Here is a 14,830-nt window from a genome sequence, read left to right on the forward strand (position 1 = left end):
ATTTGTCAGAAAGGCAAGGTGCCATTTCCATTCTGCATCATTGAGCTCTGGTACTTCTTTGTTTTCTGAAAGCAGAAAAGTGGTAATCTGTGGAAGTAAGTCATAGAAACATTTCAAAACTCTGCCTCGACTCAGCCAACGGACTTCTGAGTGATATAGAACAACAACAACATTTAGCTCAGACAGAAATTCCTGAAGTTGATTTATTGCATTAGCTCTAATGAAGTTAACACAAGATACCACAATTTTCATAACAGAGTCCCACTTCAGTGATTTACTACACAGTGCTTGTTGGTGGATGAGGCAGTGTATGGCTATTGGATGAGAATTGTTATGTTTGTCCAACTCTTGGTTAATGTGAGCAATTACTCCTTCCTTAAACCCCACCATGCTTAGGGGTACCATAAGTTGTGTCATGCTGGCTAGTTTAGCCAGTCCAGCTCCAAACCATTCATAGTTTGGCAAACCTTTTCATAGATATCCTCTCCTGTAGTTGTTCCTTTGATGTTTTTCAGTGCAGCAAGCTCTTCTATGACTTCAAAATAATCATTCATCCCACGAATAAAAATTAGAAGTTGTGCAGAATCACAAACATCATTTCTTTCATTGAGTGCCAAGGAAAATATGAAATTTTTTTTGTGGAGTTTTGCAAGTGCTGATGCAGATTGTTTCCCATTTCTTCAATCCTCCATGTAATTGTAGGTCCTGAAAGACTCACTGTACTAAATAAACCAGGCTTCTCTGGACACATCTCTTTGGCAACAGAAAGAAGGCATTCTTTAACAAATTCTCCCTCACTAGAGACCATTATTGGAATAGAAATAGAAAATTTTGATTACACCAAATTAAAAAATTTCTGCACGAAAAAGCATTTGACAAAATCCAACATCCATTCCTACTAAAAACTCTTGAGAGTATAGGAATAAATGGATTATTCCTTAGAATAATCAGGAGCATATATTTAAGACCTTCAGTAAGCATAATATGCAATAGAAATAAACTGCAACCTTTCCCAGTAAGATCAGGAGTGAAACAAGGTTGCCCACTATCACCATTACTATTCAATATAGTACTAGAAACGCTAGCCTCGGCAATAAGAGCCGAGAAAGAGATTCAAGGAATTAGAGTAGGAAATGAGGAAATCAAACTATCACTCTTTGCAGATGACATGATGGTATACTTAGAGAACCCCAAAGACTCTGCTAAAAAGCTATTAGAAATAATTCAGAATTTTAGCAAAGTGGCAGGATACAAAATAAATCCACATAAATCCTCAGCATTCTTATATATCACCAACAAAATGCAACAGCAAGAGATACAAAGAGAAATTCCATTCCAAACAAATGTTGAGAGTATAAAGTATTTGGGAATCCATCTACTAAAGAATAGTCAGGAATTATATGAGAAAAATTACAAAACACTTGCCACAAAAATAAAGTCAGATTTAAATAATTGGAAAGACATTCAGTGCTCTTGGATAGGCTGAGCAAATATAATAAAGATGACAATACTCCCCAAACTAATCTATTTATTTAGTGCTATACCAATCAGACTCCCAAGAAACTATTTTAATGACCTAGAAAAAATAACAAAAAAATTCATATGGAAGAATAAAAGGTCGAGAATTGCAAGGGAACTAATGAAAAAAAAATCAGAGGAAGGTGGTCTAAGTGTACCTGATCTAAAGCTATATTATATAGCAGCAGTCACCAAAACCATTTGGTACTGGCTAAGAAATAGACCGGTAGATCAGTGGAACAGATTAGATACAAAGGACAAAAAAGGGTACATCTATAGCAATCTAATCTTTGACAAACCCAAAGATACCAACATTAGGGACAAAAATTCATTATTCGGAAGAAACTGTTGGGAAAACTGGAAATTAGTATGGCAGAAATTAGATATGGACCCACACTTAACACCATATACCAAGATAAGATCAAAATGGGTCCATGATTTAGGCATAAAGAATGAGATCATAAATAGATTAGAGGAACAGAGAATAGTCTACCTCTCAGACCTGTGGAGGAGGAAGGAATTTATGACCAGAGGAGAATTAGAGATCATTATTGATCACAAAATATAAGAGTTTGATTACATCAAACTAAAAAGTTTCTGTACAAACAATACTAATGCAAACAAGATTAGAAGGGAAGTAACAAATTGGGAAAATATTTTTAAAAGTAAAGGTTCTGACAAAGGTCTCATTTCCAAAATATATAGAGAACTGACCCTGATTTATAGGAAACCAAACCATTCTCCATTTGATAAATGGTCAAGGGATATGAACAGACAATTCTCAGATGATGAAATTGAAACTATTTCCACTCATATGAAAGAGTGTTCCAAATCACTACTGATCAGAGAAATGCAAATTAAGACAACTCTGAGATACCACTACACACCTGTCAGATTGGCTAAGATGACAGGAACAAGTAATGATGAATGTTGGAGGGGATGTGGGAAAACTGGGAGACTGATGCATTGTTGGTGGAGTTGTGAAAGAATCCAGCCATTCTGGAGAGCAATTTGGAACTATGCCCAAAAAGTTGTCAAACTGTGCATACCCTTTGACCCAGCATTGCTGTTATTGGGATTATATCCCAAAGAAATACTAAAGAGTGGAAAGGGACCTGTATGTGCCAAAATGTTTGTGGCAGCTCTTTTTGTTGTAGCTAGAAACTGGAAGTTGAATGGATGTCCATCAATTGGAGAATGGTTGGGTAAATTGTGGTATATGAAGGTTATGGAATAGTATTGCTCTGTAAGAAATGACCAGCAGGAGGAATACAGAGAGGCTTGGAGAGACTTAAATCAATTGTTGCTGAGTGAAATGAGCAGAACCAGATCACTATACACTTCAACAACAATACTGTATGAGGATGTATTCTGATGGAAGTGGAAATCTTCAACATAAAGAAGATCCAACTCACTTCCAGTTGATCAATGATGGACAGAAATAACTATACCCAGAGAAGGAACACTGGGAAGCGAATGTAAATTGTTAGCACTACTGTCTATCTACCCAGGTTACTTATACCTTCGGAAGCTAATAATTAATGTGCAACAAGAAAATGGTTATTTATACACATATATTGTATCTAGGTTATATTGTAACACATGTAAAATGTATGGGATTACCTGCCATCCGGGGGAAGGGGGTGGAGGGAGGGAGGGGATAATTTGGAAAAATGAATAAAAAAAAATTTCTGCACAAACAAAACTAATGCAAGGGATTAGATTAGAAGGGAAGTAACAAATTGGGAAAACATTTTTACAGTTAAAGGTTCTGATAAAGGCCTCATCTCCAAAATATACAGAGAATTGACTTTAATTTATAAGAAATCAAGCCATTCTCCAATTGATAAATGGTCAAAGGATATGAACAGACAATTTTCAGATGATGAAATTAAAACTATTTCCACTCATATGAAAGAGTGTTCCAAATCACTATTGATCAGAGAAATGCAAATTAAGACAACTCTGAAATATCATTACACACCTGTCAGATTGGCTAAGATGACAGGAACAAATAACGATGAATGTTGGAGGGGCTGTGGGAAAACGGATGCATTGTTGGTGGAGTTGTGAAAGAATCCAGCCATTCTGGAGAGCAATCTGGAATTATGCCCAAAAAGTTATCAAAATGTGCATACCCTTTGACCCAGCAGCGCTACTACTGGGCTTATATCCCAAGGAAATACTAAAGAAGGGAAAGGGACCTGTATGTGCCAAAATGTTTGTGGCAGCCCTTTTCATAGTGGCTAGAAACTGGAAAATGAATGGATGTCCATCAATTGGAGAATGGTTGGATAAATTATGGTATATGAATGTTATGGAATATTATTGTTCTGTAAGAAATGACCAACAGGAGGAATATAGAGAGGCTTGGAGAGACTTACATGACCTGATGCTGAATGAAACGAGCAGAACTAGGAGATCATTATACACTTCAACAACAATACTGTATGAGGATGTATTCTGATGGAAGTGGATATCTTCAACATAGAGAAGAGCTAATCCAATTCCAATTGATCAATGATGGACAGAATCAGCTACATCCAGAAAAGGAACAATGGGAAATGAGCGTAAACTGTGAGCATTGTTTTGTTTTGTTTTTTTTTCTTCCCAGATTATTTTTACCTTCCAAATACAATCCTTCCTTTGCAACAACAACAACAACAAAATTTGGTTCTGCACATATATATTGTACCTAGGATATACTATAAGATATTTAATATGTATGGGAATGCCTGCCATCTAGGGGAGGGGGTGGAGGGAAGGAGGGGAAAAACTCGGAACAGAAGGTAGTACAAGGGATAATGTTGTAAAAAAAAAAAAAAATTACCTATGCATATGTACTGTCAAGGAAAATGTTATAATTATAAAAATTAATAAAAAACAAAACAAAATTTAAAAAAAAAACAAAAAAACAAATTCTCCGTTAATGAATGGTCTGCCAGTGTGTGCTATTAGCTTGGCAACTTGAAAACTTGCTCTCAGTGATGAAATATTTAGCTGCTTCTGCTTCACAAAAATATTTTGCTGAGTTGTCAATGCATTTTTCAGTTTCAATATTTTATCTTTTCTCACTTCTCCAGCCAAACAATCATATTTATCTTTATGTTGAGTTTCATAGTGTTGAAGCAAATTATATTCTTTGAAAACAGACACTATATTCTGGCATATCAGACATACAGCTCTTTTTCCTTGTACTGCATGAAAAAGTAATCATAAGTCCACTGTTCTTTGAATATCCTACACTCCAAGTCAATTTTTCTTTTTCTTGACATCATTATTTCTAAGGGATTCCAAATTGCTATTAGTAAAATGCCCTATATATATATTGCTACAAAAACAATATATCAGCAATAACTTTGCCCACACAGAGACATACAGACTGCAATGGCCAACTTCCTCCAAGCTGCCTCTGCACTGTGGTGGCTCTGTTTCCTGCACTCTCTCTCACTTCAGACCTTCACTGCACACAAGTCACCGCTCAAGCGGCCTCCAAATGCCCTAGCTTCCTCTGAATCCCGGGATCAATTCTCATGATCCAGCGCTGCATGATTGTATGTGCTGCACTCATAATCACAGGCAAAACTGTGCATATATGTATATAACTGCACAATATATTGTATGTGCAGAATGAGCTTCAATGACAAATCGTACATTGGGGCTTCCAGGGGAGGTCATCATGTGACTTGAAGCTGCACAAGTGTATGGGGACTTTAAGAATCTGGAGGGGGATAAAGCAGTACACCAGCTCTGCACCCCCTCATACTCAGGATAAGTGGGGGGGCACTAAGGTCAGACCCCCAGTGATTACAAGGTGATGACATATGTTAGCAATATTCCATCTCTTTATGAAACTACAGAACATACACACAATGATAAAACTGATGACCACAACAGCCAGACATGAAGTCACTATGGATACAGGGCCACGTCCTGGTACCAGGAGCCTCACTCTAGGCGACAACAGCATAATGACAATGATAGAGTCAAGCTGGGACTTGTAGTACTAACTGTTACTATACCCGCGCACCAGACACAGCCTATATATTTCCCCTGCAGAGGTTGTGACATGTGCAGCATGCACTGTACATCCCTCGCGCCTGTCTGTTGTGGTGGCTTCCGTTACTTTGCAAGGCCTAGGGCTCTCAGTTCTCAGTCTTCTGCATCTCTCTCCCTTCCCCACACCATACACCCCAGCCTGGGAACTCACCTCACCTCCTATCGCCTTACACTCTGTCTCCGCCCCTCAGCCCATTTGCCATAACCCTACGGACTGCATAAACATCCTCAGTGGGCCACATGTGGCCTGCAGGCTGTAATTTGAGGACTATTAGATATGGTCTGATTAGAAAACAGATACTACATGGCATGGGAGAGGAGTAAGAGGAAAGACACTGAAGCAGAGTTCCTTGGCAAAGAAAAACTTGGCAGTCCTTTGGTGGACTGACCCTGACAAGGGGAGCCTGAAACTGAAGGGGGGACCCCACAACTCTCTCTCTGAAACCCCTTCAATCAGAAAGTCTCCTTGAATTCTGGTCTCTGTAAAAGACCCCGCTTGAGGGAAACAGGATAAACAGCTTCATTCTGTTATCCTGAGAGATGGGCACTACCCCCATTTTTAACACTCACTACTGATTAAGCTCTCTATTGAGGTGAAAATTAGCCCAGAGACACTCATTTAGTTCCAAGATTCTTTATTCTGAGTCTAGCCCAAACTGCACCCAGCCCCCATCAAGAGCTGCTAGCCTAGGCTTCTATTATAAAATGAACCAACTTGGGGCTCAATTCTTGCAGAGGACCTAACATGCCATGCTATGCTATGCCAAGGAACCTCTCTCCTCTTTGCATAGCCGTGATCTTCTGTTCGCTGAAGTGATATTCTCTTTCAGCATTACTCCCTTTATTTCTTTCTCATCTATTTCCCTAACAAGACTTTATACCTCTTTGTTGGTATTTCTCTGCTCAAAACTTTACTTCTAGGAAATCAGTCTTTCTATTCATGAATAGCAAAAGCTGACTTCCCAATGCCAATAATAAACTTATTTTACCAGTCTAGCTTTTCAGGTTCGTAAATTCCTTTATAAAGGATCTCTGCACTGCCAGAGGGGTTCTCACAACTCCCTACCCTGGGCTGAATCCTAGGGGAATCAAGGGGACTTTGTGCTGAATCTCTTCATTTGGGGACACAACCCTGAACCTCTTCATTTGGTTTCCTGAACCCTGAACCTTCCACTAACCTCATCAACCCAAAGGAGTGCAGCAAAGATGGTATGGGCCAAAATCATAGGGAAAATTTCTGAGATCTCTGTCCCTTTGTCTCAAATGAATTTGGGATTCAAATTGATGAGGTGCAAGTGATGATGTACAATAATAGACGGAAAGAGATCCCCTAACAGCAATGGGATTCCCTTAGCCTGTGGCAGGCTTTGCGAAAGAATTTGCAAACCCCAATGAATACAGGCACAAGATTTATGGCTTTCTGACTGGATTTCCTCCACAGAGGGTGAGACCATGAATCTAAACTGATCTCAATTATCAGAGTCATCTTCCCACCTGCCCTAGAGAATAATATTATCAATGCTTCTGTTTCTCTCTGCCAACCATGTCACCATTCAACAAAACATTAAGTGAGGAATAGCTAAACAAATTATCATTTTTAAACATAATGGAATACCATTGTGCCATGAAAAGTGATCACATAATTGCAGAAAATCCCGAGTGAACTTCTTGAGGTTCAGAAGAGACTCCAAAAGGTTAGAGTTGCAGATCACTGTCTCAAGGTGTCTCAAAAGAATTTGCAGGTTTGAACCCATATTCAGGTCAAGGGGCAAAGTTTATTGTAATTTTAATAGTAATTGAAGTGGGTTAAGTTCCAAAAGAATTTAGCAAAGAACCAGGAGCAAAGAGACAAATCCAGTTCTTCATGTCACTGAGATACTAATTTTATGGCCTACAAGCAGTACTGAGGAATGGTTTTAGGAATTTGGTTATCACTGACGCGCAGCTCTAGGATTAAGGCCAGAAGATTTTAGAATCATTGACAAACAGAGTGTCAGAACAATAGCACTCTAAGGCCAGAGAGTCTTGGGATCACTATTATTTTCCCTAAAGTCTAAGGGAAGAAATATTATATTCCTAGGCCAGAATATTTTTACAATCATTGAAGACAGACTGTTAGAACAATAGTACTCTCAGATTGGGGAGACCTCGAGATCACTGATTCTAAAGCCAAAAGATTTTAGAATCATTGATAGATTATTAGAACAAAAGCACTCTTAAGGTCAGGGGGGACCTCCTTACTGCTGTTTCCCCTAGAAGCTATATTCCCATCAAATTGATGCCCAGTGAAGTGAGCAGAACCAGGAGAACACTATTCCAGGACAATATTGTAAGAAATACAATTTTGAAAGACTTAAGAACTTAATCAGCCATTTCTCCAAAGAACCTATCATGAAACATTGATGTGACTAATGTAGCAAGTGATGGTAGGCACCAGATGATGTGCTTTAGAAAAAGCACCAAATGTTGGAGTTCAGTCATCTGAAGAGTTCACAATGTCCATTCTCTTTGGCAAAAGGTAGATTTATTTAAGTGAAGAGTTTACAGACAAAATGAAGGGATACAATAGACACAAGAAATAGTAAATATGAAATAGAGTAGGAGAGCAAGAAAATGATTTTAGCAATTAATGGTGGATCATTTCAAGATCCAGGAGAAAGGAAACACTCCATCTGGTTGGGGTATGCCCTTAGCTGTCAGGCTAAAACTTTAAAAAGGATTTAGCATCCTAAAAGAGTTTGTTAACTATGGAAAGCATAGTGGGATTTGAGAGGAGAGAATAATGGGGGGATGAGAGGAAAGATAACATGAAGCACGATGGGAAGATCAGAGAAAAGACATCACATTGCATGGAAAGAAGGGCTAGGAGAAGGACAAAGCAGAGTACCTGATCCAAAGGAATGCAACAAAAATATGTGGTCCATAAGCAGATTTATAGGGAAAATTTAACCTTAGGAACATGCCTGGGATTTCTTACAGACATATTTAGGCTGTTCATGACCTCCACAGAAAATGGCTCTCAGGGTTTGACATAACTTGGATTTCTGACTGGCTAACCTCCACAGAGAATGGGACCACTAAAATAAACTGATTTCTATCAGAGCCTTTTCCCTGCTTGTTCCAGGGTATACTTTTATCAATGCTCCAGTATCTCTCTGCCAACCCAGCTACTGAAAATCTCATCAATATTAAAGAAATAATTTCTCCAGAGAACTAATCATGAAACACGTTACAGATATTTTGACAAAAAGATGACAGATTCCAAGTACAAAAAGAGAGGAACACATTTTAAGAAGTTCTGTCTTAGATTCAAAAAGTAAGGTTGTCAGAATGAGCAAGTAAATATAGTCAGTACCAAGTAGAAACATTCTTCAATAAATAAATAAATAAGAACAAAAAAGCAAAATTGGGTTCACTCTGCCTCCACCATCTTAATTAGCTAAATTCTTAAGAGTTCTAGTCAGTAACATGGTAGATCAGTGAAATAGCTTAGATATACAGGATACAATAATCAATGGCTATAGTAATCTAGCATTTGATAAACCCCAAACTCCAGCTTCTGGGATAAGAACTCACTATTTACAAAATTTGCTAGGAAAATTGGAAAATAATATGTCAGAATCTTGGCATAGATCTACATCTCACACCCCATCCCAAAATAAGGTCAAAATGGGTACGTGATTTGGGCATAAAGGGAAATACTAAAAGCAAATTAAGAAAGCAAGGGATAGAACTAGAGAACATTATGAAATGCAAAATGGACAGCTTTGATTACTTTAAACTAAAAGTTTTTGCACAAACAAAATCAACCCAACCAAGATTAGAAGTGAAGCACAAAGCAAGGTAAAAAATTTTATAGTTAGTGTTTCTGATAAAAGCCTCATTTCTAAAATATATAAAGAAATGTGTCAAATTTATAAAAATTAAGTCATTCCCCAATTGACAAATGGTCAAAAGACAATTTTCAGATGAAGAAATTAAAGCCATCTATAATCACATGAAAAAATGCTCTAAATCTCTATTGATTAGAGAAATGCAAATTAAAACAACTCTCACCTCACACCTCTCAGACTGATTAAGATGACAGGAAAAGATAATGATAAATATTGGAAGGGATTTGGGAAAACTGAGACACTAATACATGGTGAATGATCCCATCATTCTGGAGAGAAATATGGAACTGTGACCAAAGGGCTATAAAATTGTGCACACTCTTTGATCCAGTGTGTCACTGCCCAAAAATACTCATAAAGGAGGGAAAAGAATTTGCATGTGCAAAAAGCTCTTTTTGTGGTGGCAAAGAATTGAAAATTAATAGATGTCCATAATTGGGGAATGGCTGAATAAGTTATGGTATATGAGAGTAATGGAATATTATTGTTCTATAAAAATGATGAACAAACTGATTTTAGAAAGGCCTGGAAAGATTTTCACAAACTGATGCTAAGCAAAACAAGCAGAACCAGGAATATCTCGTAAATAGTAACAGCAAGATTGTGCAATGATCAACTATGATCTTAGTTCTTCTCATCAGTTTAATGATCCAAGACAATCCTAATAAAATTTTTTATTCCTGAGACAATTGAGGTTAAATGACTTGCTCAGGATCACACAGTTATGAAGTGTTAAATGTCTGAGACTTTCAACTCAGTTCCTTCTGACTTCAGGGCCGATGCTATACACTGTACCATCTAGCCCCCTCCAATAAACTTTTGATGGAAAAATGCCATTTGCATCCAGAGAGAGAACTATGGAGCCTGAATGTAGATCAACACATGCTTTGTTTGCTTTTTTAGAAATCTTTTTCTTTTGGTTTTTTTTTTCCCCTCTTGTTCTGATTTTTCTCTCCCAACATGATTCACAAGGAAATATGTTTTTAAAAATGAATATATATATACATATAAAACCAAATAAATAAATAAAATAGATAAATAAATGGGTTGCAGCCAGTAAAAGCTGAGGATTCCCTGTGAAGATGATTTCAACAAGGGTAGAAGGGTTTCAATCAATCAATCAATTTATTAAGCATCTATTATATACCAGGCTGATAAATACTGAGTATAAAATAGAGGTAAAAGGCAATCTCTGCTCTCAATTAGTTTACAATATAATGGGGGAGACAACATGCAAACAAATATATACAAACCAAAGTGTATATATATATATACATATATATATATGATAAATAAGAAGTAATTGAAAGGAAAGGCATTAGAATTAAGGGGAGTTGGGGAAGGCTTCCAGTAAAAGAAGAGATTTTAATTGGAATTAAAGGAAGCCAGGGAGATCAGTAGGCACAGTGAGAAGGTGTTCCAAGCATAAGGAACAACCAGAGAAAATACTCTGAAGTTGAAAGATGGAGTTTTGCTCATGTAACAGCTGGAAGACCAATGCCAATAGATCAAAGAGTATGCGTTGGAGTAAATTGTAAGAAGACTGAAAAGGTAGGAGAGGGTAGGTTATGAAAGGATCTGAATGCCAAACACACTATTTTGTATCAGATTCTGAAAGCAGGTCTACATGATCAGACCTGCATTTTAGGATAATTATTCTATTGACTGAATGGAATATAGATGTAATGGGGTGATACCTGAGGCAGAAAGGTCAACCAGCAGGTTATTAAAATAATCCAGGTGTGAGACTGATGAGGTTTAGGTTTTGGGGTTCCCTTTTGTCTGGGAACAAAATGATGAGGTCTAGATATAGGGAACCAAAATGAGGTTGTGTCCCTGGTGGTCTAGTGGTTAGGATTCAGTGCTTTGACAGCCACAGTCTGGGTTCAATTCCCAGTCAGAGAACCAAAATATGATGAAATTTAGATTTGGGGATGATAAGGTCTATATTTAGGGAACCAAAATGAGGTTAGGGTTCCTGGTGGTCAGGGAGTTAAATGATAAGGTCTAGTGGCAGGTTTGGGGTTCAGGGAACCAAATGGATAGGTTTGCTTCCCCTACATTCCCTTGGAATTCAGTTCAAGGGTAGGGAGTTTTGGGGAACTCCATTCTGGTGGTGCAGAGATTCTCTGTAAAGGAATTTACAAACCTGAAAAGGCTAGACTGATAAAAGAGGTTTATTATTGGCATTGGGAAGTCAGCCTTTATTATGTAAGAATAGAAAGGCTGAATTACTTAGTGGAGGAGTTCTGATAAGGAAATCCTGACCGAGAGGCATAAACTCTTGTTAGGGAAATAGGTGGGAATAAAGAGAGGGTAGCATTGGAAGAGAATATTATTCCAGTGGGGAGAGGTTTCCTTGGCACAGCATGGCATGGCATGTTAGAACCTCTACAATGAGTTGTTTCAAGTTGGCTCTTTTTATCTACAAGCTGGGTTTCAGCTATAGCTGGAATTTGAATAGAATTGAATATCTCTTTAATTCAATTTGCAGCACCAGACAACAGCTTGGATACTGGTTTGAGGAAGCAGGGTGGGGAGTGGGAAGGTGAGAATAATGAGTCCAGGATGACTCCTAAATTGTGAGCCTGAGGTACTGAAAGGATGGTATGATGCCTTCTATAGTAACAGAGAAGAGGGGGAGGGATACATACAGTTAAAGTGAAAGTTAAAGAGTTCCTTTTAGGACATATTGAGTTTAGAATGTCTACTGGACATAGAGTTTGAGGTATCTGAAAGGCAGTTGGAAATGTTAGATAGGAGCTTAGATTGGAGGTTAATAGACTGGGGTAACATTGCCTAAACAACAACAAAAAAATTGCTTAAATGTAAATAGCAAATGTTGCCGGTTTGGGTCAGAAACCCTGGAAATCTTCCCCTCCCAGATTGGTTCCTTTTTTAACTACTAAAAAAAAAGGCCATTCTTTGTCTCATTTCTTTCTTACAGAATGGATATCACTGAATGGATAATTGCCTCAGTCAAAATGAGACCTATTGAAGACCTTAGCTTTAAAAGGCCTTCATCTTCTACTGCATCCAGGGCCATCTCCAGCCATCTCTATTGGCCACTGGACCCAGATGGCTCTGCAGGGGAAAGTAAGGCAGACCTTGTATAGCCTTCCCTCACTTAAATCCAATTCACTTGCATGTCCTGGCATCACTTCCCTGAAGTCAGGGTCTACTTGAAGAGTGAATGAGAAACAATCACAGCAAGTGAAGCAGTAGGAGAAGGAGAGAAGAGGACCCAGGACAGAACGCTTAGGGACATCTATGGTTAAAGGGTGTTATCCAAGGAGATTCTTTTCTCATGTTACCTCAACCCCTATTCCCCAACCCCATTATCCATTTCATAGGAAATATTGGTTTTTTTTTTTTTTTGTTGTTGTTTTTGTTTTTTCCATTCTCAAAGAGGACTATGATTAAGGTAATTAAGTGATTAAAGTGATTAAGAATAGGTAGTAATTGAAGCAAACAACAGCCTCTTTCACCTAATTGGAAAATAAAAATCTAAATAAACAAATAAATCTGGGAAGGGAAGACCATCAAGGTTTCTGGCCAAAAGAAGTGAAGCTGAGAAAGGTGAGAATAGCTGAACAAGTAGCAAAACAGCTCTCCAAGCTGAGGGTAATGTGAAGCAGGGACTCTCAGTGACTTTGATTAGGCTTCCAGTAGAGGATAAGAAAAAAAAAAAAAAATGATAGTCTTTCTCTCTACTTTTACAATCCTGACTATGTAAGAGACTGTAGAGACAAAAAAAAAAAAAAAAAAAAAAAAAAAAAAAAAAAAAAAGGAAGTCTTTTCTGGTTTGTAGAAATATATAGCATTATAAATTAGAGACTAAAATTTACATTATATTTCATAGAAAATAGTTAACCACTAGCAGACACTGCCTCCAGTAGGGTGCAGGCATACATTCCAGATAGACACAGATATAAAGAGAAAGCCACTTGAGGAAGGAAGAAGCTTCAGAGGATAAGAATCCTGGCAAATGAAAGTCAGGTTATAAAGACCAGACTCCCAAGAAGCCAGTGTGAGTAATCCATGGACATGGAAGTTATTCTAGGTCCTATAGTACCATTTGTGAATTGCTTTTGATATATATATATATATGTATATTCTATACTTTTGGCACCAAGAGTGAGATGACCCTTTGTTCTGGGATTAGGTGCCAAATGTTAGAACAAACTATCACTGGGCTGGGAGTATGATTCTGTCTCACTCATAGACACCTCTGCTCTAGACCCATGTGAATCAAGCAGGTTTAATCCTTAGGGAGGGGAATAACAATTCCTTTGGATTCCTGAAACTTTAAGGGAGCTCAAAATTTCTCCAGGTATCTTTGAAACATATAGTGAATTCTAGGAGAGGTCCAAACTGACCCTTCACTAGGACAAGCAGACTAATAAATAGGATAACAAGTTCAGAAAGCCTCAAAGAAGTTATGGTAGTCCCTAAAAGCAATTAAATCATTACTTAAGGAGTCTACACTTCAAAACTCATTATAAAGATCTCTGGGTCCATGTAACAAAAAGGCAAGTGGTGATGGTCTGTTTTCTCACTTGAAGGATGAGGAGTTATTTCCAATAGGAAGAGACCACGTTTTAGAGCTCCAAAGGAACCAGGATTTCCCTCTGATAAAAATCTCAATTTCCTTTTCCTTTAGTTTGAGTAGATGAAAACCTTTGAAACAGTAACATGTTACTGTAGTAAAATGCCATCTCTTTAAGTTGTATCCAAAAATCTATTTTACAGTATTAAAAAAAAGTGTTAATTTCTTGAATTCTGCCACTTGTACAGACAATGTTTAACGGGAGCAAGAATGTATGGGATATGTGATCTCTTCTCAGCTCAGTCAAAGAATATATTCAACAGTGAACAGGTTTTAATGTGAGAACAAGATGATTCTATACTCTGAGTTATACTTATTACTTTAACACTGAGAACAGACAAATTTATGAAGACCGAACCCTTGACTTTGAGTGCAAGCTGAAGGAGCAGGCCAGACATGGGCGTTCTATACTTGCTTCACTAAACCAAACATCTTTTCCTCTGTTGTCTATAGATTAGTTACTGATTAAATACTTTGAGAAATTATACAAGCTAAGACATCAGGGCAGTAAGGCTAAAAGATTCAAGTTTCAGACCCGCTTTGACATCTTACTTTCAATACAACGGCAAAAGCTGGAAATATACAAAGAATTAATATATTGGATTGTCACTGATCCCACACAAATTGGGGAAACTATAAGTGCTATAGTCATGAAAATCCTACATAATGACTGAACTTATAGATCAAGGGAGATAGGACCAGACACATACCTGGGACCTTTTAAGAGGTCTGAAGTCAGTGCTCTGGCAGC

Source organism: Sminthopsis crassicaudata, chromosome 3, assembly GCF_048593235.1.
Source record: "Sminthopsis crassicaudata isolate SCR6 chromosome 3, ASM4859323v1, whole genome shotgun sequence".
Lineage (NCBI taxonomy): Eukaryota > Metazoa > Chordata > Mammalia > Dasyuromorphia > Dasyuridae > Sminthopsis > Sminthopsis crassicaudata.